This window comes from Aquila chrysaetos, chromosome 12 (assembly GCF_900496995.4).
Source record: "Aquila chrysaetos chrysaetos chromosome 12, bAquChr1.4, whole genome shotgun sequence".
Lineage (NCBI taxonomy): Eukaryota > Metazoa > Chordata > Aves > Accipitriformes > Accipitridae > Aquila > Aquila chrysaetos.
The window spans coordinates 23630289-23651908 of record NC_044015.1 but is presented as its reverse complement, the minus strand read 5'-3'; the positions used below and the strand labels follow the sequence as shown (position 1 = coordinate 23651908).

Genomic DNA, 21620 nt, shown 5'->3' with positions numbered 1-21620 from the left:
AGCTGAAATGTTAAGATACTTGGGTTCTAGCTGGAGAAAACATTGGTGGTGAGGCAGGAATTTCTGTGAATCAACTGAGTTTACTTGCAAAAAAGCTACCAGTCATATTTTTGTGAACACAGGGCAAGTCTGATAAACAAAGAACTATTTCCTTTCCCTTTGAAGATACAGTAAAGGCAGTGCCAGGATTCCTAGAGACAGATAAAACACACCACATGTAGATAACTCAAAATGCTGAGCCAGTCTAAACTCGTGATGCCAATTCAAATTTGTTCAAAGTATTTTTGATTAATTTTGTCGTAGCAAACTTCATGCTTTACCAAGTCTGTCTACACAACAGTTATATTGGTCCTTCTGCAGATAGCCCGAAGGATTTCTTTCCTGTCCCCCTTCCTGTCTCCCTCCTACTCCTTAATGCAGTGTTGCTGCATTCAAGCCATGAACCACCTTTAAATGAAGGCTGGATTCTACTGATTTCTCAGTTATCACCACTGAGCTTTCCTTACCTGCTGATTTCTGTACTGCAGCATTCCTCATAACAAGCTTCCATCAACACTGTGCAGTGCACTGAGCCTCATCAGAAGGCTCTCCAGGCTTGCCTCACCGTATTATGTAGCAATCTCCTGCAATGATACAGCACCAGCGCAGAGACAGGATGATCCATGCTGCTGCAGTGTAGGACACCATCAAGTAGACCTTTGGTTCTCAAGTGTAACTTACAGGAACTCAGCTGCGATTCAGAGCAAAGCTTATTACTTCAGCCAAGCCCTGAATTTGCACCCATATATGAACACCTGCTGAGTGACACAAGTGTATCTTTGATTGCATTAAAATCCCAACGCGCTGCAGGTGAAGCACTGGGCTTCTACCTGCAGTACTGCTGTGCCTTTAATTGTGTTATGTCTGTAATCTTGCAATTACCTGATAAACTCCTCATTGCAAATTATATTCTGTATCAAGTACAACCTGAAAGGAGTGCTTGAGAATGAGAAGTTTAACTCATTACACTTTTCCTCTGGCATGTGTCTGAAAGCTTTATTATTGTCATTAGAAGAGCAAAAGAAGACTGAAACAGCTCATTTACATCTCTGCTCAGTAGTAACAGCAGCTCTCCTTTGATATATTTTCCTTCATTTATACTCCACCTACTTCAAAGACATTCGAAGTGTTTACAATACAATAGTAAATCTGCATACAGAAGTAACACAGACTTGCACATCAGCAGGAGTATTCCACAAAAATGAAGCTAAACCAGAACCTAGCTCATCTCCTGTCCTGGAGGGCTTGTTAAATAGACAGTAATGTGAGAAGTTTCCTAAACTGTTTTTGCTAATTCTGATCTTTTTTAATCTTATTGCAGTTTTTCTGAAGTCATACTCTCTCTAGGTATAACTAAACAACTCTATTTTATCCCCCTCCTCAAACCGTCTTGTGCTTTTACTTTTCCCTTTCCCTCTTACACGTACATAGACTCTTCCACTTCTAGAGAAGTCTTTCTAAAAGTATTTTCAAAAAGTAGGAAATAAACTTCATATTAATAAGAAAGGCACAGCCAGAGGAATGTGAGATGCAGTAAAGAGGAAGAAAAACAGAAGCTAAAACAGATGAAAAGACAGCAAGAAAATTTTAAGCTGAAGTTAGTAAAGAGAGTAAAGAGAATAGAGAACAGGAATCTAGCACAGACCAAAACAAAGATCTGGAAGCCTACAGTGAAGTATGATTAGAGAAAAAACTGAAATGCAAGAATGACTAGAATTTTCCTTGTTTGTTTGCTTGGTTTTTTCCCCACAATTACACAAGCAATACTGCAGTTTTACTGGTGGAAGAGTCTATAAACATGTTAATTGCTCTAGAAGTAGATCAACACTTGGCTAGATAATAGGTTTCCATTTTTTTAAATAAATAATTTTTCTCCCCATTGTTAAAAAAAAATCCATACTTGAATTACATCAGTTGGTATGGTCTTTTGACTGAATCCCTGTAAAGTGATTCCTTCTTCAAGGCAGTTTTTTTCTTAGCTTTATTTTGTCAGGTCTTAAGGGAGAGTTAACAGCAGAGGTGTGGATTTTTAAAAAATCGTTAATATTCTGAACAGTTGTGATGCAGGGTAAGAAAAGGACAGGAAAGTATATTGCTGAAATACAACTGAGGTTAGGAGAAGCAAATGGATCATAGATTTAAAAATAACAGATCAGTCTAAAATATATCAATCCACTACTTGACAGTGAAATGTAGGGTTAATCATCTCCCCATTTTTAATCTTTTAACTGTGTAATGAGACATTGAAGTTTCTGCCACTTTTTCCAGGTTATATTATGTCCACTGTGTCACAAAGCTTCCAATGGATTTTCACCACTTAGCATTTTCCAGAATGATGAGCTATGCCATTTTACAACTGCTTTAAGTAACTGGTTTAAGGTCCTTTGCCAATGCAACAAAGCAGCAGCAAGTTCAGAAAAAGCTGAAGCCATAACAGGATTTTAAGTTTTGTTAGTTGTTTAGAGATAACAGTAAAACAATCAGACTTGATTTCTAAAGAAGAAATCACAAATATATCAGTCCTCAAAGATATGGGTACATAATATGTCTAAGAGACAGGCATCAAACAGAGATGCCAATGGAAATTAGGGATTCTGGAGTAGGGATCAATATTTCTAAAAATAATTTTGGTATTCAGTATCTAAATATTTATTATTCAAAAGTTCAAAATCCTAGATGTCTCTCATTCTGGAGAAAGTAAGTACTGTTACAGAGATCAACATAGTAGATCTCCGACAGAATGGGATATTCAGTTACCATTTTAGAGAACTGATGCAGCTATTCCATGACCAGTGTTACAGGACATCAATAACAACAGCCCTCCCTACAGGTGAGTGTCAGGCTTTTCACACATTCTTCTGTGCCAACTTTGTTGATGCTCCTTAACTCTTCTTCTCAGATTGAGACAATTACCTCAGCTATCGGTCAGTGACATAATGTGCAGAGATGCCCCAGCCAGCTCATACATTCAGTAGAATCATAGTGATATTTTGGGGAACTTTGATGAAAAAAAATCCCCAACTTTATGGTAAGTAATAATAGGTTTTCTTTAAAGTTACTAATAACTATTTACTCTAATAACATCAATTAATAAGGTTACAAACTATACAGATTATAGCCTTGCCATTTCTTGGATAATTAATTCAAGAAAGAAAATTTGTAAAAGAATTTATTCTGTTCTCCCCAAAACTATGTCTAAAAAGTGCATTCTGTCAAAACAGTGTTATATTATTTTCTTAGCAAGCTATCCAGACCTAACAGGAGGTTAATAAATACAAGGCAATTCTGTGACATAATCCAGTTAAAGATAACTGCACTAAAGATCATTCTTTACTACAAAAAATCTCATGTATTCCCACTAAAGAATGTTTGAAATGGAGTTTGTTCCTTACTCCATTAACAAATTGTGCACCAGATTAGATGTTTACCCATATTTCTAGATCTGCAAAATGAACTTCACATACAAATCAAGTGTACTTATACTGTAAATACACAATTTAAACCAGAACCTATGTGCAATTTCAATGGTCATACTGAAATTACCCCCTCTTGGGTCTACTTATAAATTCAACTTAATAATTTGTTAAGGAAAGACTTTTAATAATTATGTATAAACTCTTATCAATGTGTCTTATATGTAGTGAACAAAAAAGCCATGATCTGTTCCAAGGAAATTCCTATTTTCTTGATTTGGAACAGTTATATTTGACAGTTGTATAAGACAGTTATATTTGATAACAATATTTCTCTTCTGAAATGGTATCTGCCTGCATACAAAGTGAGTCCTTTTATTTTAAAAACAAAAACAACCTACAAACACCCCACCCCCAAAAAAAACTCAAAACAGCCCACAATGTTTTTCAGGCTACTATACCTCTTCTATCAGTGTTATGACAATATATCAGACAGTTCTAATTTCAACTGTTTGATCCAAGGACAATACAAAAAGAGACCAACCAAACTGCAAAAAGAAAGACAGTGTACAGCGGAATTGAAATTAAATTATTAAAAATACAGATCTTTTTTCTCATTCTAAGATACAAAATGTTTGTGACAATGGAGAGCTTCAAAAGCACAACCATGCAATATTCAGTAAATGTTAGCTATTATTCAAAACCACTCAACTTTTACTGCCTCTCCAAAACTACCGCTAGGTTCTATAGTTGAAAAAATATTCATGCAACAGGGAACTGCTATAGCAAACCTAATGATAAGGGGATTAGAATTGAAAGTGAGAGCAATGGCCTTTCTTTTCTGGCAGCATAGTTCAAATCCCAAGTGAGACAGTAGGATAAATGAGCCAGAGGGCCTTCATTCATTCTCCAGCAAACACCACACCACAAAAGATCCATACATTATGCCAGGAAAATACTCAGCAAGAATGAGAAGCCTTGGAAACAGAAATTCTTGACTCAGAGTCTGGTTGAAGGTCACTGCTCTAACACTGCAAAGTTCACTTGATTTGCATTTGATATATTGATATGTAAAGGAATTTCTGAACTGTTTATTATCTTTTATTTCCTGCAAATGATACAAAGATGGAGGCAAATATTAATCTTTTTGATTTCATCGCCTGGTGGAAGGGGACTAAAAGGAATGCTTCATATTATTGAAGGAGCTACTGAAAATATAGACAAACTGTTTTCTAATTTGTTAAATTAAAAAGAAAGTGTCTGTATAAAGGAAAACAGTGTCATACTTAAAGTTTCCAGTTTCCACACCAGAACTTCCCTATAAATTAATAAGCCTACATCCAATTTGCTAGTTCAGATTCTGCTTAATAGCTTCAGAAAATCACTGTTAGCTAATTAAACATGATGAATTGATGATTTGCTACCCCCCCTTATTTCAAAACAAACTTATGCTACGTTGATTTTTTTTTTATTCCATGATGCTTGAATCAAATGAGATTAGACACAGTTAAAAAAGAAGCACTAATCTGATGACACTACTTCAACAAATAAAGCAACAGGCCTCTCATTAAAAATATACAGAAAAGACTCAACAGTGACTAGATTATTTTCCTTCTTTTCAGAAACCCTTTTATATGACAAAAAGAGTTCTCAGCCTGGCATCTAATTATAATTCCAATCATACAATCCACTGCAAAGGATTATACAATCCGTGCACAATTTGGAGGTGTAACTTACTGCAAGAACCAATAACGCACTTAGATATGTATCTTCAATGCAACAAATCAGGTAGGTAAGTGTCTAAACGTTGGCACTGGTGATTGCAATCAGCTGCTGGGTCAGAGAAAAAAATTATGGGCATGAAATTAATGGTTGCTTTCAAGAATTTTAGACTTAGCAGTTTATTATTTGAACTCAGTTTATTACTGTGTGACCAAAGAGGAAGGCACAAAGAAGCATTTGCTTCTTTATGAGCACTTGATCAAATGCACATGCACACAGATGACATTCACTAATCCGGTCCACCAGTATAATGACTGTAGACTGCTGAACGATTTTCCTTGACTGAAGTCTGACAAATAGTGTCTGAGAGTATTCTTTAGCCAGATACATGTATCTTCTCCTGGTTGACTGATGAACTAAAACCAACTTTAGGAATACACTGCAGTTCTTCAACACTAGGGACTATAAGGTATGGTATTCTTTATCTTTTGAAAGTAAAAACCACCTAAAAATATATGTCACTCAGTCAGAGTATCTTATAATTTTTGCCATCCAAGCAACAAAGGCAGAATATCTAATTTCTTGAAGTCAAATTTCTAAGCTCATAAAATGCAAGTGCCTCTATCAATAGTACTCGCATTTTGGCTCCCCTTGTGTCCAAGCACACTAGCTGCAAGACTTTGAGGAAATGAGCTTGAAGAGAGGAACACGGGTGGATCCCAAAAGCTCCCACCCTGACAAAAACATCACATAAATAAGGGAACTGTAAAATTAATTGCACCATGAGGTCTTGCCTAAGAATGATTAATGCATTTCGAAGTTCTTACTAACTTCTTTCTTTGCTGAGAGCATGGCATATAGAAATAGAAACCACTGCCTCTGACCCCCACACATAGAACTAAAGCCATGACAAGCAAGACAAGGACATGACATAAATTGCTGCTGTAGCTAAGTGAAGTGTATCTGCACACTTGAAAATCTTTGACAGTGCCAGCTGCTAGTGAGAGGAATGTGTTGCTGTCATTATAAGGAAACCTAGAACCAGGGGCATCCTGGCAGTACAGTGTCATGGTGGTGAACACACAAACAAGAAAAGGCTGAGAGAGATCAAAACAGTAATGTTTAGAAAAGGTATATTATGTATAGAACACTATTTTACTAGGAATTTGTGAATCTTGTATTGCAGTTCGGCACCCTCTGGTGTTGACTGGTGCCGCGTCAAAATTCTGAGAAAAAATCCACTCTGTAACATTACTAATTGTGGAGACTCTCCTGATGTACGTAAAGAACAGGATCCTATTATTCTAAAGCACAAAATTGGTGCTCCAAAAATAAGAAATATGCAGAAGCACTAGAACACAATCCATGTAACTTAATAGCAAGACATCTTTGTGTGAATATCTAAGAAAATCCTTGTATTTTTGATACAGTTTGGTGAAAGAGTTACTTCTTAAATATCTCTTTGCTTAAAAATAGTTATTTATCATTAAAAGGTTGTTATCAGTTATATATTTGCTAAAAATAAGATCATTACTACTGCAATATTAAAATGAAAACCTCTTTTTAGTATGGCTCACTGTATCATCCCTCACAAAGAAGCTGATGCTTGTGCCATGACTGCAACATTTTTCCAAGAGCAGAAACAAGTACAGTCATGTGAAACGAGCTCTAAGCATTACTGCGGTATAAGTGGGGAAAGCAGACATTACACTGACTGGGTATTACAGCTGCTGTTTTCCTAAGCCTTTTCTACCATACTCCAACACTATTAGATCACAGACATTTACATGCAAACTTGTCTACATAGCATGTTTCAAATCTTTTCAATCCTTCTGTGTCTCTCTCAAAGCGATCATTGAATCTTTTTGTTTGATAGTAGACATAAAACTATCAATTACAAAACAAAAATTTATTCAACATAATCCTGTATTTTTCCTCAAGACTCTCCCTTATTTTTTCAAAGGCAGCTGAAAAGGTATGTTAAAATAAGATTTATTTTATCTTTCAAATCATTTAGATTGATAAATTGACAAAAAACCATGTAAAACCAATTCAGATGTCTGAAAAAAATAAAATTGCCCTGAACATTATACAACATGAGAAGAAAGATTCCTTGTATTACTTAACTTGCAAATAGTTAACACATACAATTTTTATGAAAAATGCAGACCATGTAAAATCTTATTATAAACATTTCTCTCTCAAAATTTTACATTATTACAAAGAAGATTTTTATTTGAGAATACCCCTTACTATTATATAATCAAATCTCTTTTAATTCCAAATTTAAAAAAATGAGTACTAGCATACTGAGGAATAACTACCACAATTAAGATCCAAGATTAAGATCTTTCCAAATTTAAACCCACAAAAAGTTGGTTTAGAAACATCTGCTAGCACACCTAATTATTTATTATTAACCAGTGAGCACTGTTCATAACGATAAGACGGTACTGATTAAAAAATATACATACAACAGTTCTTACCATAGAAGGAGGTTATCATGGTCTGTTATGTACTCTTAAAATGCAAAAGCTTCTTGGCAAAAGACACACCTTGAGAAGTCCTATGCCCAATCAGCAGTCGGACCTGCCTAGGAGACAGCAGCTGATGAATCACAGTGACGGTAACTGAGCAGTGAGTTTCTTCTTTTTTTTTTCCCTCTAAATCAAGGAGAAGCTGTATACTGTGTTGAGTGAACTTTTTCACACCTTATTTTTAATTATTATTATTACTTTTCTACTAGGTGAAAAATGTGCCAACTATTTGCCAATGAGCCATTATGAAATACTGAAGTTCCTACTTTCAGCTGAGAGTTTTGCAGGCTATTTCTTAAAAAATATGTCTCACAAAAAATTTCTTCAAAAGAAGTTTACTTATAAACTAGAAGAAAAACTTAAAAAAAATAAACAAAAAACCCCCCAGACAACAACAACAAAATTGACATGTTTACATCAGTGTGAAACTATGCACAAGCTCAAAACACCCTCCACCAGTCCAGAACTCAATAGATTAATAGGGAGAGGTAAACTTATCTACTCCAGGCATCACATTATATTTTATCATGTATTATTATTATTTGATTATGGAAGCCACTTAGGAGTTTCAGTTAGGATCATTCCCCGCTCACCTAGGCTGTGTATCTGCCCTGAAAATATTTATGGTCTCCAAACCCAGATGTATAATTGCATCACTTTGCAATTATTTATCCACGTGATTTCTTCTTCAGTCACAGGTGTATCGATCCTAACCAGATGACCACTATTTTGAGGAGTTAGTGATCTGCCTAACAGGCGCAGGCCAGCGCTGCGCTGCACGTACAGCTTGGCTGTCAGACCTGTGCTGTGCAGCGCACTTCCCTTGGCTGCAGGATAAACCCGGCCGGCAGCTGTACCAGAGGAGCCGGCAGGCAGCTCCCGCTCGGTACTGGCGATTACATCACCTGTGTGTCCTTGTCTTTATGTAAAAGTGCAGCAAACAGTTCTCAAGTGAACCCGCTTTCTGTTTGATAGTAGAAATGAGAACTAGAATTGTTTTAAGAAAATCCTGTAAGAGCTCAAAAGACCAAAATGTTGGATGACCTTTCCATGGACAAGATCTGCCCGGCGTGCTGGGCTCTGATTTGGGACCTGTTTGATACCACAGAACTCAGCATCTGGAAGGACATAAAATTATCTACACTATCCTTTTTCTTTACAGCATTAGCTCCAATAAATGGTATTTTAAGCAATACTTTACAGTGTGAGTGTCTTTCTTACTGGGTCCATAATGAACTGGTATCTCCTGGTGCAAACCAACAGGTTACTAGACGGCCTTTAGGTGTAACTCCAAGGAAGAGAGGTATGATGTCAGGAATGTTAAAATCTGTAAGTTGAAAACTAATGATTTTATCATTTATGTAAATATATTACAGTTCAGCCACATATGGCTTGCAGGTGTAAATTCCCATGCCAGATATATATCACACAAGCTCTGCCAGCACAGAGATTGCGAAACAACCTGAATTTCTGATTTTATGAAGAAGCAAACTAGTACAGGCTGTTGGGGACCGATTTTATCATGTTGTATTGGGGGTTAGCTGCAGACTCACCCCAAGCCCGTTCTGCACTGCAGAAGTGAAGACCCTGAAAGAACAATCTCAAACCAAAGCCAACCCCCTACCAAAGTTTTACTGTCACCTTCAACATCACTCTCTTTCTCCATAGCCCACCCAGGTCTTTATGTTTCTCCTCTGCCCCTTTTGTTCGCCTGGCCCTTCCACTGTACTCTCACATCTTCCAAGGATTCCAGTAACTCCTTTGCCAGGTTCCACTATTCCATTTTAACCCAGTATGAATGTTACTTGTCCAGCCTGGCTAGAGATACTATTTCTCACCAAACACTGTTTCACTCTTTTCTCATTCTGATTAGTAACATAAACGACACAACTATCTCTAGTAGGTAACTGTATTGCTGAAAAACAAGATGCAAAACTGTCAGTCAAAAAATGTAAGGCCTCGCTGTAACTAATACCAATTACATAGCAATTAATACCAAATACAAAAAGTGCCCATTTCCCTTCCAAACTAGCCACAAACAGGATTAATGCTTGAAGGTAAATTAAGAAGCCATATTCCCACTTTTCCACATACAATGCAATAAATACCTTGTCATCACAACACTAACAAAGGCAAGTGATAATTTTGTAGCAAGCTTATTGAATAAAGGCCACTTGTATGAAAATCTGATTGAAATGTCCCTCAACCTCTATTTAGTTATGAACGTCTATGAATCTCTCTGTAATTTTGGATGGGGGCTGCGATGGTATTTCTTTTGGCTTTTTCAGACTATGTTTCTGCATACCACACCCTAGTGGTTGCAAATTCGAATATTTACAAAATTAACTACAGTCATGTATTGCAATAATAACAACAATAACAACAACAACAACAACATTATTTCCATGGAGGGTGATGGCAAAAAATAAGAGATCTTCTTATCAGCGATTCCTATAATTTCCAGATATCGCTGACTCTGGAAGCTGCTTGTTTCGCTTTGCTGCAGAGAAATGACTGGTACCTACCACTAACTTGAATAAACCAAGATAAACTTATATAAATGTATATCACAATTCTGAACACAGGAAATGAATTTTTTTGGGTTGTTAAGTCAATCCTTACTGCCTGCCAGCATATTGGAAATAAAAGTAAAGCCCTCTAAAAGAACAAAGGACATTATTTTACTTCAATGCTAGAATTGAGGAAAATTCACTGCTGATTTAGAGTGGCAGAGCTAACTCTGCACATTCATCACAAAGAAGCCTTTGTGTCTGCACTGTCTGCACAGAAGAGCCTTTGATGTGCAGCTTTTTGTTTTTTCATACTGTAACTTCTGCAGGGTGATAAGTTGCATTAACTTCAATGACTGGTTTTATGAGACAAAAATTGGAAGGAAGAATATGGAACAACGATTAAGCAAGGATTAGCTATAAAAATCACTTGCTAGTTCCATGTTCTTCCACTACTGCTGTTAAAACAGAGAAAAAAGTTTTACTGATAGATTACAGAAGTAAAGATTCTGAGTTCAGTGTTCTGCTTTTAAGCTAACTGCAAAACAGCAACATGGCATTCACTTACACAATCTCTAAATTACTTCCAAAACAAATTTACTGTATTTACAGATACAAAGCTTTTTTTTTTTTAACATCTGTCACTGTTTAAGCATTGATCAAACTATAATATTCTATACTACAATATACCACTATACAATGCAGCTGCCTATTTACGTAGTCATTCTGACGAAGATTCTTGGGAGCAAATTTTAATTTAATTGGTGTATGGGGAACTTTGCTGTTTTCACTTTCCTCAGATACATCTATTACCTTCAAAACATGGTAAATTAAGTCTTGCAACTGTAATAGAAATTAGCCAGATTTCAAGTTGGCCAGTACAAGATGGTAAATCTGCCTCAAATAATGAGCATCTTCTATTGCAACCAGCAATAAATTTGGCAGATCTACAGTTCTGAAAATATTAGTCAAACTACATTATATAATCACCTTCATTATACAATTTTCTGGATGGAAAATAAGAAAAAGAAGGATAGAGCAGAACTCCAGCCAGGTATCTCAGAGCTGGCCTGGCTCTGCTAGTGACTAGCAGATGTATTTGACCAAGTCACTTAACCACGTGTCAGTCTACTTACAACTGGAATGCTGCAGTCTATCTTGTTTTACAAAATGATTTGATATCATGAAATTGAATTTTAAAAGGCTAGAAATTACTAAGAAAGTCACAATCAATGTATACATTCCAGGTAACTGCTATGCTATTTCTGATGTTCATAATCCCAATGACATCTTAGTTTTCCAGCTGTGCACAAACTTCCAATTCCTTCTGTTAGCTTGCCATACTGCAAGCATCTATGTACAGGCACTTAAGATAAGCCCCCAGCTGTGCTACGTTCACAAAGGAGGAGCGAGATCCTCCCCCACCATAAGGACACCTCTTCGCTGATCCCACGTCATCACTTCTCTTTAGATTATGATAACCCTTCCTCAGGAGTATTCTCTCCTGTCCAAGCCTCTTCTGCTCACTGAAAGGACTGAAGAGACACCTGGGCCCCTGTAACCTTCACCCTCAGTCCCAGAGCTTCACAGTCCCTCCTGAATGTCCTTCGTGCCCACGCAGATGTGCAGCAAAAGTCTAAGGACCAGACAAGCCTTAACAGTGTCTCTGCAGTATCCTGATACCCCAGCACTCAGCAAACATCCCAAAACATCACATCAGGGTAGCAGATGGATGCTTCCATTTCCTACAGATGGAAATCTCCAGTACCTATCAGCTGTCTTACTCTTCTTGTTGATGTTTGGTTCAGGCTTAGCTGGCTCTGATGCCTCCTCCGATGGTCTTTGTTCATGCTCACCTCTTCCCAGGGCACCACACTTGTTCTGCAACTGCAGCTCTGCAGGCAGAGAAAGAGACTTCTCTTTTGTTGCCAGAAATAACAAGATTCCAGACCTCTCCATCTTGGGATTGATTTCCTGTTGATCTCCTCTTTCTTCCCTGATGGTACAAAGTCTGCTCACCTCCTCTCAGAGCTCCTTTCCTCAGTCAGCTCCTTAGCCAGAGCCCACCTCCCACAAGGTGGCCACATCACCCCCATGCCCAGGGAGAAGCACTAAACACCTAGACGCTCCCTGAATGGTCCCTCTGAGTAATGCCATCAATTATGGTATGGCTCTTAATAGGAATTATTCTATGTGAGAAAATGAATCCCTGCCACGTGGTCACTCAATGTCATATTTGCTTATGCTAGATCTCAAAAGGCTGATGTCCTATGGTATGTGTTATGTATGGGGTCAAGGTACCAGGTAAAAGAATTTGGGAACCTTCCAAATAACAGTGAGCACAACTACCTTGTTTATAATAATGCCATTGGAGGGATACAGAAGCTTCCATTTTTTTCCACCAAAACCAGATCCATTCTATCAGTACTCACTACGATGCAACAACTTTTTTTTTTTTTTAATACTTCCCACATAGACCTAAAGAGGATAGACGAGGGTTTTGGGGGGGCAGAAATGTGTTTGGATTTCACTCTTCTTGTGGGATTTTTACATTTAATATATGTACTCTTCAGTATGATAAAAGCTGTTGTTAGAGATCGTTTGATCATTGCACACCTCTTGGCTCTACAAACTGGAGATGTGATAGAAAATTGACAAGATATGTTATTTACTCATAAAAAATATATATTCACATAACAAGATTTCATAATAAATTCTTTTGGAAATAAAGGAAAAAAGAAAGACATTTCACATGAAGAGCTGCTTATGTTCTTTATATTCAGGTCACAGCAACAACTAGAACTAAGCATTTGGCTGGCAGCCTTTAATTTAATTCTGTTAAAGTGAATTTCCTCACATTTTAATCAGAGAAGAATTTACAGCAGACTGCAACCCAAACAGAATCAAAATCACAGCTTCCACATTTGCCTATCATTATCAATAACCCACATAGCAAATACTGTCCAGTTATCTTTAAAAAAACCCCAAACATTAAGACTGTTATGTTATTTTTGAAAAATGCGTGTAATATAGTAAATACATTTCACTCAATATGTGAAAATTTTTCCTAATCCATGTAGAAAATAGCCAGCTGTAATACAATTGTAAATTCTAAACCAGAATTTTTGACAGTGTTGTGGATAATAATTTATAAAATTTGAAAATTATATTTCGAAGTTAACCCATATGGTAAACATCACCCACTTGTGAATCTGAAACTCCTTCGGTCCCATTTGCTCTACTTGCAAAGTATCAAAAAGGTATACCACTCCTTTTCATCACAGTATCACCTCTGTCATTACACTGACCACAGACCCACTTCTGCTTCATACCATTCATCACATCCATGTCTCGCCTATGCATAACTTCCAGGGTCTCTGTTTGCCCTATGACACAAGATTCAATCTACTCCTGTGCATCTCTGACCTACACTCTAGTATCAATTATATCAGAAAAAAATCTGAAGTCTTCTCTGACTGCTTACTATAAAAATAATTCCAGATTTCTACCTGTATAAAAGAGAATGCTCATTTTCACAAGAAGTAAATCTGAAGTTTCTATAACTCCTGTAAAATGGGATGAGCTTTGTTTCCCACTTGGCAGATAGGGATGCAAGAGGCCTAAGACAGTAGTGATGTCCCGGCAGCCACATCTTTTGGTTCAAAGGAGCTGGAGTATCCAGATAACTGCTTTGTAATACAGGCACTTCATCATCTTCCCTGTCCACTGTGTGCGCGAACCATGAGCTGCTGAGCACCTTCTCTGCACAATTGTGCCTGTGCAGGGTCAGGTGCTCAGTCACACTCCCTTCACACTTGCCAAGCGGGACTAAAAGAGTGAGAAAGATGAAGAATTTCAGCATCGAGTTACAGGGCTATGGGTACTGACTGAAGGGTTAGTCAATTCCACAGAAATATTATGGAGCTAAAATTCTGCAGAACACCCGAGCTGGGTATCACCCTCACTTTAGCTACAAGAAAATGTGAATGGCTTGCCAAGCCATGCTGCAAGGCTGAGACAAACACACGGTTAGAATTTGGGAATTCCTAGCACCCAGTCCGTTACCTCATATTGCAGACTGACTTTAGCTACAAAAGTCAAATTAATAAACTGTGATACAGTTCCATTAAGTGAATATTCAATTAGATAAAGCATATTTACAAATAAACCTTTAAAATAAAATCCACATTTGCTAGTTCTAAAAATCATAGAGGGATAATTTTGCTGAAAATTTCCAGTACAGTAAAATCAACATACATTTGAAACAGATCTAGTAAAAACTTGTTGGGAGAGGGAGGAGAAGAGCGTATATATAATTCTGGGCTAGATTCCCAGCCTCTGTAATATTTGTAATTAAAAGACTGACAAAAGGACACAATTTTAAAATAGTATTTTTTCTGCAATTAGATCAGAGTCAGTATTCACATGGTATGCTGAGTCAGTCACTCATATTCATAACTGAGTGAAAAGCAAAATTTAATCAAGAATAAAAGCTTTTCATCCTTTTAGAACATGCTTGGCAAGCTCCTTCCAGAAATGGCACTGACTACACACTGCCAACCTTAAGGACACACTTACTACCTGGTGATGATCCAAACAGTTGATATGACACTCTGACCCCACAATAACTTTTAGCTGTCAAGAAAAATAGTCCACACAGTACTAGTGCCACACTCTGGGAAATTTAAAAAGAGCAGTAAATCCCATAATATTAAAGTATCCCTCATCAAAGAGACAAGAGTCTAGCCATTTATCTTCCTATCCCTATTCAGAGCAGGTCCCAATCAATGCAGATTAAAAGCTTTTTTCCCCTGAAAGAAAGGTAATGACAACACTTAGAGCCTAGATTTATTAACCAGGGACATCTTCAAAGGAAAGGTTGACAAAAATCACCTACATTTTCTCTGTTAAAGCAAGCATCGTGCCAACTCTGTCCATTACAAAAAGCGAGGCACTCTGGGCCAAACTGTACTCTTACTTACATTGATATAGCCTTGAAATAACTCCACTGGCTTGGTTTTGTTAGTTCAGATTCAGAATGACTCAAATGAAAGCAGAAGTTAACCCACTGTTTTTAGTTACAAAACATTCCTGTTATCTGCACCGAACCAGATGACTGCGCTGCACCATTGCTTAAACGCTGCACATCATTCCCACAGGATGTGGGTGAGGAGAGAAAGCAAATACTGCATTTAAACAGTGCAGGAGAAGGTATGGATTTTTTTAGATTGTTTCAGGTTCATTACCATTCAAATTGTGTATTCAAATTCTTGCTTTTAATCTGCATACTTGATGATGAGCAAAATTTATATATTAATAATCTCAAAGTACTATACCTTAGCATGTATGCTAGAGAAACATGTCCTACTCCTCTTATTCCAGAAAGTCTTGTATAGTTGCTGTTGGTTTTCTAATACTTGTTTTCTACGTAAACTCCGGCAGCAGCAGCATAATCTTTATCAGTGTCACAAGTTTAACTGGACAATACAACTGCTTCATCTTTACACAATGAAGAACCAAATAACTGAGCTGAGGAAGCAACTGAATAAACAGGCAACAGGAGAACACCATCACCCAATATAGCATTGAGTAAACCCGTACGAAGGAGAAGGGAAACTTGTTGAAAAGCAGCTAAGCCATCTGGGTAGATTCTATTAGATATCTTTTGCTGTTCAGGTTTGATATATTGAAAGTGACAAACAAAATAAGGTACATAATAATAAGGCATTTCCAGTGGAAGTTTCATCTCAAAACTTTGAAGTTACCTTGCAGATGACTAACTTGCACAACAACACGTGGAATAAGAAAGCATCTACTGTCTATACTTTACAGAACAGAAAATGGAGCAGACCACCTACAGTCACACAGCATGGTAGTTGCACAGCTGGAGTAAGAATCCAGGTGTTCAGGATTAAATCACTAGACCACAGATACATACTTTCTCTTCTGAACTGCATAGGAGGAGCTGAGCTATAGTGTCATCTGAAAAGCTTTAAAGGAACAACTCAACTGTGTAAATATTTGTTGGCTTGACGTTAATTTAAAAAAATAAAAGCCCAGATGGTTACACCTAGATTTCAAAATGTAAGACAAGAACAAAACTTTGCACTGTCAACTTTGTCTTTGATAATTATTAACCTAAGGATGTAGTCTTTAACACTGCTTTAGCACTTTAGGTAAACTGAGGTGCATTCCCCATAAATTTGAGGATTAACTCGAGACAAAAATAGGTGGTGTTGCTTATCACTTTGTTTGCTCTGAAAATTACAAATAACATAAAAAAAGACTAGATAAAATTTCGTAATACCAAAGAGCCAACCTTAAGATGAAGAAGAACGAATGCTTACAGAAATATAAGGTGAATGAAATCATGTGTCTAGGATTACACAGACACACACACAGACACACACACAGACACACACAGACACACACAGACACACACACAGACACACAGACACACAGACACAGACACACACCCACACACACCCACCCACACACCACACCCCCACCCCACACACCCCCACCCCCCCACACACACACCCCCACACCCACACCCACACCCACACCCACACCCACACCCACACACACACACACCCCCCCGGAACTAAGTGAAACAGAAATGGAGAGCTGCAATAGAAACAGAAGTGAAACAGAAATGGAGAGCTGCAATAGAAACAGAAATCCCAACACAGGGAGGCCAAAGATCAAGGGTAGTTATAGTTAAAAAAATTCATTCAAAATGCATCACAGATGAGTACTTCGCACAGAATACAACTTGAGGAAAGTAGACAAAAGGACACTGAAAAGAGCTGCATGAGAAACAGTCTGAGAAATTAGAAACTTGGGCTTATTACCAAACGTGAAATGTTAATAAAAAGCAAAAGAAGAACATCCTTTCAGAATAACATATGTTCTCCTTTGGCAACAGAAATGCACAAAAAGTTATGCTTCTGAAATGCAGTGGAATACAAGATGAGTAAATTCAGAACTCTACAGCACCACTGAAAAGATGCTAGCAGCTAATTCTCACTGTGTGAAGCAATAGAACATGGACAAAAAATTTCAGAGTATAAAAGGCCCACCCACCAAGCAAGAAATAATTCTGCAAAGCACATTCCCACTGGAAAACAAGCATAAAATTATGAAAAATATTCATAAAATGTGATTTTAAAAATAACAAAAAGGGAGCTTTTTAAGACTAGCTTTATATAGTGAAAGGGAGGCATCACTTTGAATGTTTTTGAAGGATGTTTGACACAAATCTTATGCATTTCTGCAACAAAATTTGATACCCTCTGATGAAAAAACAGATCCAATTAACAACAGAAAACATTGAAATTGTCTTGAAACAGACTCCCATCCCCCTGGAAGTCAGATGTACTCCACTTTTGGCAAGAGACACTAGCTGGGACTTCTCCAAATGCCCTGTCGCAGAGCTCAGAGAGATTCCACATGACTCTGCATAGGTTTGGCACTAATAGGGAACACTCTTGCAGTAAATGTTTGTCAAGCATTTGCTGCTTCAATTCTCCAGGAAGAAAAAATTAAAAAATCTGGATGTGTGATTACTGAAATTGATTTCTGGAAGTATTGAGGATCTCCTGCAAGGTGCTAATGCTCCAATTATTTTCAGTGAAAACAGTCAATAGCAATATCGCAAAGGACGTCAATGGGAATTAAGGATGAAAACCACTTTGTAGTCATGATTTTCATCCTTATGTGATATGAGGAAATCACATTTGACCATGACTGCAATAATCTGCATTTATTAAAAATATTCCTTTGACCGTCAGTCTGTACCACTGCAGTGAATGGCCTCCAGATGTACAAATTCAGGAAGCAGGAAAAACATGGGGAAAAACCCTCACAAAACCAAAGTCACTGTAGACACCTGGTTTTATGTACTTTGCTTTCTAAAGAAAATATAACAATAAATATAGAAATAAAATAATAATAACATAGAAACAAAGAATAAACCAATAAAAATTAATAACAGATGTGTGGTACATAAATACATTACATAATAAAACTGTAAATATGAATGATTAAAATATAATTTTGCATTAATTCCAAAAGAAGATATTAGAAGGAATTTGAGCAAATAAGAATGAAGTGCAAGAGATACCCAGTTCCTAGGCTCTTCACCAATTGCATCATCACAGAAAACAATGACTGTACACCAGGTATTTAAAAATTACTATTTAAAAATTACTTATGCAACATGAGGAAAGGGGTTCAAACTTTTCCATCAAAAGACTCTATTAATCTCACAGCTAGCTCTGCAGCATCTGATCTGTTAATAGAGCTACACAGAATTAACATTATCTGTAGAATTAACATTGTACTCCCTTGTAGGAGTGATTTGGCATGATTGCTCATGTCCCCCCAACTCCTCAAGACACTGCCCTTGGGAATTACTCCCACCTACCCAAATATACTTGAGAGGACAGAACATGTATTAGTCCAACAACAGCCATAAATGAGATAATTGGAAGAGGTTCCTAACAGCAGTCTTCCTGCTGGTAGCCTGACAAACAAAGAGGGGTAATTCTCCAATGCCCTGATAGTCACATGGAGTTTACAGCCCCCACTGAGAAAAAGGCAGAGATGCAGAAGCATTTACAACATGAAGCATTTATCTTCATGTTAAGAAATTAAAAAAAAAAAAAAAATCAAATTGTAAATTACCAAAAGAAACCCTCCCTGAAAGAGTCCTTTTCAGTATCCTCGTGCCCTGTGCGTGCCAGCATTTTTCCTGCTAGTTCCAAGAGTGCTTTCTCTTGTTGCACTACACAGATGAATCATTGTAGCAGTAGGGTTGTAATAATCCCCACTTCAACGGAGAGAAAAAAAAGAACCTGAAAGGTACAGATTGTGTAAGGGTCCCATTTAGGTAATCTATGCATGACAACCTCTTCGTCTGCAGCCTTTTATGACCTCTTGCTCTCAACAAGTGTATTTACTATAAAGGTTCTTAGAGAAAGATGATGGTACAGATGGTGGAAGTTCTGTAAATTGCAAATTGCCTTTTTAATAAATTCACTGAAGCTCAAACGTTACCAAAATTAACTGGATAGACAGTACATAGTGCTTTTCTTTTTTTGTAATGACAGAAATTAATGCTGAAACCCAAGTTGTAAAAGTCTCTCAAAGAACACTTCCATTTCATAATTAATTTCTAGATTTTTTTTTAATCGATGAAAGAGTGCTATAGGACGGTGCTATTCTTGGCCTGCCATTGACGCACTTGCTGTCTTGTGTCAAGGTATTCCCACCTCAGTTTGTCCTCCTATTTAAAATTAGCAAAATGGCACCTAGCTGAGTTCAGCAAAAATTTTCTAAGTGCCAGTAACTAAAAACAGTACCAACTGTAGTCCAGGAAACTTCTACTCCCTGAAACAGAGCATAAAGTTTAAAAGGAGCCAGCCTGCTACAGAAGTGGACTTCAGCCGGTCCCAGAAAAGGGAAAGTCCAAAGGACCGATCCAGGTCCAGGTGCCGGCAAAGGTTAATCTGATCTGCCGGTTTTGCCTAACATACCACATTTCGTCAGTTCATGAACCAAGAGCTGTCCTGTTTCTCATGCAGCAGCTCCATCTGCTGTCCAAAAGCAAAGGTGGACTTTGCCTTGGGCCTACATTTACAGAATAAAAAAGGAAACTGACTTGAATAATTTGAAATATCTCTGGAAAATTTTCAAACACTTCCCCAGTCAGTCCTCCTGCATGAACAGAACCAACAGCCAGCCTTTACCCACCTGTGTAAACCAACTAACCAAAACGAAAATATGAGAGAAAATAACAAACATAAGAGTGTCAGGATTCTTCACTCATACACCTTCAGAACTAGTCTTCTCACAGCAAACTCTGATTCTTCATTATCTGCAGTCATTTAGTGCTGTGCTGTCCAAAGGTACCATGTTACCAAATCACATTAGTGAGGTACTGACACTTACTTCACCCCACAATAAATCTGCCCAGGTATTCTCAACTACAAGATGTTTATGGCAATTCTCAGTTACTTAAAAGTGGTTTATTTGAGTTGCACAAACATACATTTAAAAGCTTATTATTCTGAAGATCAACTCAGTTCTTAAAAACAAAAGTTCTGTTTCTTTTATGCAGTGGAGGGCCCTGAGGACTCAAATTAAACTTGCCACACTTTGCATTCGTTTGCCAGGAGCACTATGAAGAGTTCTGTCCATAACAGAACAGCTGTGGCAAGACCATATGGGCCTTGAGCTTGTAAATTCAACCAGACCTACTCTGAATCTTGTACAACTTGGTGATCCTTGGTCTGTGTTTACAACTGCTCTGGCTCCACAAGAGTTTGTTAGCTTGGGGGGTGTACCTCAATATTGTACTTGCTGTAACTATTGAACCCTCCCAGTAATCCCCCCCCCCCCCAGTTTCTGGGCAGCAATTGCAGGAGCTATTTAATAATCAGCCAGCTCATGAGCTTTGGCTCACTGCTGACCACAGGCGCACACTAGCTGCCTTCATGGGAATCACAAGGTGTACTACCAGTATGCCTTCATTACCTGAGTGACCTTGGTTATTCATTACACCCGGTATCTCAGCCCTTGATGCAATGGCTAGTGGATTGTGTATCCTTATCTGCTTATTTTACATCAATTTGATTAGCTTCCTGGTTCCTCAGATTTTAGGGTGCACTTATTTTCACATTTTTCTCCACTCTTACGGATACTGATACTTTTAAACTATCATGAAGTGAAACATGAGATTCTCACACAACCGTTTTACTGCATAACCTACGCCATGGCACTACAGAGCAGATCTCCTTCCAGTCCTGCCCGCTCAGGCCCCAGCTCACTCTCCTGGGCCCTCCAGTGTGACCTGGTGCCTGGCAGCCCCACGCCCCCTCCCCGAGCCTGGCAGGGGCAGCCGCGGGATTGCCGAGCCAAGGAGTCACCCCAGAAGCAGAAAGCCATAGGCTTAGAATTCAGTTTTGGGGAGGGTTAAAGAAAGAATAACCTCATACTTTTGGGGTTTCTAATATGCCTACTCTTGTTTTAAAAAAATAACGTCAAAGACTTGTTTCAGACCATAATTAACAGCTTTTAAGGGAAAAATCTTGTTTCACTGAATCCACCGGGGGTTTTACTGTGATTTTAGAAGAGATACAGTTCAGTCATTGCTCCCTTTAATGGATTTAGTAATAGGCATTCACCGTACTTGGAACAATGATCCAAGTGTACTGTAATGTTTTCACCCACATTGAAACTATTGTCATGTAATAGAATATTATTTCCCTAATTTATTTTCTTTTTTGTTCCTTCCATTTACAAGAGTTTTTTGTAACGTCTCCAAAACATTCTCAGTCACTAATTTCCAGGTGTGATTCCCACATCCTATTTCTCTGCCTGTTGACTCACAGCAA

The 21620-nt window shown here is 37.8% G+C and overlaps 1 protein-coding gene across 2 annotated transcripts in view; it reads right to left on the bottom strand.

Moving 5' to 3' along the window:
- Positions 1-21620, bottom strand: part of BCAR3 (BCAR3 adaptor protein, NSP family member) — a 113257-nt gene that overhangs the window by 90365 nt on the left and 1272 nt on the right. Inside the window, exon 1 of one of the 2 annotated variants that reach the window (XM_030034265.1) lies at positions 7661-7767. The exons of the other annotated variant lie outside the window; for it this stretch is intronic. The gene's annotated coding sequence lies outside the window, so the exon portion shown is untranslated. Of the gene's footprint in view, positions 1-7660; positions 7768-21620 lie in introns of those variants that run through there. 2 annotated transcript variants of the gene reach the window in all.